This window comes from Tachyglossus aculeatus, unplaced genomic scaffold (assembly GCF_015852505.1).
Source record: "Tachyglossus aculeatus isolate mTacAcu1 unplaced genomic scaffold, mTacAcu1.pri scaffold_160_arrow_ctg1, whole genome shotgun sequence".
NCBI classification, from domain to species: domain Eukaryota; kingdom Metazoa; phylum Chordata; class Mammalia; order Monotremata; family Tachyglossidae; genus Tachyglossus; species Tachyglossus aculeatus.
In genome coordinates, this window is record NW_024044883.1 from 129,421 (window position 1) to 133,520 (window position 4,100).

The window sequence follows — 4,100 nt, forward strand, 5'->3', positions numbered from 1 at the left end:
TCCTGATTTTTTTTCTGAAAGTGACCTCAACTAATGCAGTCAAGGTTTTGTGGCTTCCTTCCTTTTCTCTAAATTCCTCAGAAGACGACTGGAAGTCCCTCCAGGGGATAAGTCCCTGGCTCCTTTAATTGTCTTTAAATGGTCTTGTGGCAACTTAACAGTTAGTTGGCATAGTCACACAGTCAACTGTGAACTAGGAGAATCACTTAGAGTAGACCTTGAGTCAGAGCTCAGAAATGACTGCTGTTGTTTCTTGGGTTCAGAGAAATGTGGACTGGATGGAATGCTTCAGAATTGAAGGGCCAGGTGCTTTCAATATTATTAAATTTGTGCTCAACTAAAAAATTCACTTCTTTCTAAAAGAAAAAAAATGAATGATCCACAATCTGTAAGTAATGTCTATCTGACCACTGGCTGCAAGTCAAGGTGTGTGATTCTGGGCACCTATATGTCTGATTTAGGTGCCCAGGTGCCCTATCTCTCTCTAATCATAACCTTCTCACCGGCCTCCTCACTCACACGTATTCCCCCTGTAAATCTATATTACTACCCCACAGAGACTTCTGCTCTCTCGATGCCATCAATCTTTCTCAGCGCATCACACCCCACCTCGCCTCCCTACCCTCTTTACCCACTCTTAATGACCACATTACTCCTCTCCACTCCACCCTCTCTATTCAACTCAACTCGCTCACTCCTCTTTCCCTTCACCGCTCTCGCACCACTAACCCACATACTTGGATCATTGCCAATGTCCACCTCCTTTGCTCTTATGCTCGAGCTTCTCAACGTTGCTGGCGAAAGTCTAAACACCAAGCCGACCTTGTTCACTTCAAGTTTAATCTTTCCTTCCTTAACTCTGCCCTCTCCTCGGCCAGGCAAAACTATTTTTCCTCCCTTATTGACACCCATGTCCATCATCCCCATCAGCTGTTCCGTACATTTAACTCCCTTCTCAGGCCCCCTGTTCCTCCCCCTCCTCCATCCCTCACCCCCAACGATCTGGCCTCCTACTTCATTAGTAAAATTAACTTCATCAGGTCTGAGATCCTCAATGTCACCCCTCCCCCTTCTCCATCCCCCCACCCTGCTCTCAACCCTCTCCGCTACTCTTCCATCCTTCCCAGCAGTATCTTCAGATGAGATCTCCTCCCTCCTCTCAAGTGCTACTTCATCCACCTGTGGTTCGGACCCCATTCCCTCACATCTTATGAAAAATCTCACCCCTTCCCTCCTCCCCTCTTAACTTCCATCTTCAACGGCTCACTCTCCACTGGTTCTTTCCCCTCTGCCTTCACACATGCTCACGTCTCCCCCATCCTAAACAATCCCTCTCTTGACCTCACCGCCCATTATAGTTATAGCCCTATCTCCCTCCTATCCTTCCTTTCCAAACTCCTAGAATGAGTCATCTGCACTCGCGGCCTCGAATTCCTCAACGCCAACTCTCTCCTTGACACCCTCCAATCTGTCTTCTGTCCCCTATACTCCACCGAAACTGCCCTCTCAAAGGTCACCAATGGCCTCCTTCTTGCCAAATCCAATGGCCCCTACCCTATCCTAATCCTCCTCCACCTCTCAGCTGCCTTTGACATATTGTGGACCATTCCCTTCTCCTCAACACATTAGCCAACATTGGCTTCACAGACTCCGCCCTCTCCTGGTTCTCTTCATATCTCTCCAGACGCTCATTCTCAGTCTTCTTCAGGGACTCCTCCTCTCCCTCCCATTCCCTTAAGGTAGGTGTTCCTCCCAGTGCAAGTTATTGATCCCCTTCGGTTTTCTATCTACAGTCACTCCCTTGGTGAACTCATTCGCTCCTACGGCTTCAACTGTCATCTCTATGTTGATGACACCCAAATCTACATCTCCGCCCGTGCTCTCTCTCCTTCGCTACAGGCTCGTATCTCCTCCTGCCTTCAGGACAACTCCATCTGAATGTCTGCCCGCCATCTAAAACTCAATATGTCCAAGACTGAACTCCTTACCCTCCCCCACCAAATCCTGTCCTCTCCCTGACTTTCCCATCAAACTAGACGGCACTACCAATCTTCCCATCTCACAAACCTGCAACCTTGGTGTCATCCTCGACTCAGCTCTCTCGTTCACCCCACACATATAATCCGTCACCAAAACCTGCCGGTCTCACCTCCACAACATCGCCAAGATCCGCCCTTTCCTCTCCATTCAAACTGCTACCTTGCTGGTTCAATCTCTCATCCTATCCCTACTGAATTACTGCATCAGCCTTCTCTCTGATCTCCCAACCTCCTGTCTCTCCCTGCTTCAGTCTATATGTCACTCTGCTGCCCGGAATATCTCTGTACAGAAACGCTCTGGGCTTGTCACTCCCCTCCTCAAAAATCTCCAGTGGTTTCAACCTCAAATCTCAAACTACAAATCAAGCAAAAACTCCTCACTCTCGGCTTCAAGGCTCTCCATCACCTGGCCCCCTCCTACCTCACCTCCCTTCTCTCCTACAACCCAGCCCACACCCTCTGCTCCTCTGCTGCTAACCTCCTCACTGTGCCTCATTCTCACCTGTCCCGCCGTCTATGCCTGATCCACGTCCTTCCTTTGGCCTGGAATGCTCTCCCTCCACACATCCGCCAAACTAGCTCTCTTCCTCCCTTCAAAGCCCTCCGGAGAGTTCACCTCCTCGAGGAGGTCTTCCAGACTGAGCCCCCTTTTCCTCTCCTCCTCCCCATCCCTCCAGCCCTAACTCTTTCCCCTCCCCACAGCACTTGTATATACTTTTACAGATTTATTACTCTATTTTACTTGTACATATTTACTATTCTTTTTATTTTGTTAATGATGTGCATATAGCTATAATTATGTTTATTTATATCCTGCATATATGTATACATTTTTGTACATATTTATTACTCTATTTATTTATTTATTTTACTTGTACATATCTATTCTATTTATTTTATTTTGTTAGTATGTTTGGTTTTGTTCTCTGTCTCCCCCTTTTAGACTGTGAGCCCACTGTTGGGTAGGGACTGTCTCTATATGTTGCCAACTTTGTACTTCCCAAGCGCTTAGTACAGTGCTCTGCACACAGTAAGTGCTCAATAAATACAATTGATTGATTGATTGATTGATTATTCTGACCATTTTGACACCTGTCTACATGTTTTGTTTTGTTGTCTGTCTCCCCATTCTAGACTGTGAACCCGTTGTTGGGTAGGGACCATCTCTATATGTTGCTGACTTGTACTTCCCATGCGCTTAGTACAGTGCTCTGCATACAGTAAGCGCTCAATAAATATGATTGAATGAATGAATGAATGAATGTCCAGACATGTTTTTCTGGTGCTATTTTCCATGCTGAAATAGAAGATTTAACCTGCCTTCAGGACAGAGTTGGAGAAGCCAATTAATCTTGGAATTGGCAGATCCAAACGCTAGGTTTTCTGAAATATCTGTGTCTCATTTAGAAGTAGGGGTAGTAACAGTAGTAGTTGTAGTAGTAGTGGGAAACATTGGAGGGTTTTGAGAAGAGGGGAAAAGTGCATAACTTCAGGAAGATCAATCAATCAATCAATCAATGGTATTTATTGAGCACTTACTGTGTGCAGAGAACGGTACTAGTTGTTTGGGAGTATACAATGAAAGAGAATTGGTAGACATGTTCCCCATCCACAATGAGCTTACAGTAGAAGCAGCGTGGCTCAGTGAAACGAGCACGGGCTTGGGAGTCAGAGGTCATGGGTTCTAATCTTGGCCCCGCCACTTGTCAGCTTTGTGACTTTGGGCAAGTCACTTCACTTCTCTGTGCCTCAGTTACCTCATCTGTAAAATGGGGATTAAGACTGTGAGCCCCATGTGGGATAACCTGATCACCTTTTATCCCCCTAGTGCTTAGAACAGTGCTTGGCACATAGTAAGTGCTTAACAAATGTTATCATTAATTAATTCATTAACTACAGTAAAGGGGAAGACGATCTGGGAAACAACATGGCATATGGGCTGAAACTGAAGAAGGCACCAAGGATGTTACTTTCCGATAAAGGGAGGAGGGTGATATTGTCAATGGAGATTTAAGCACTTTGATCCTAATCCAACCCTCATCCCCACACATTCATTCATTC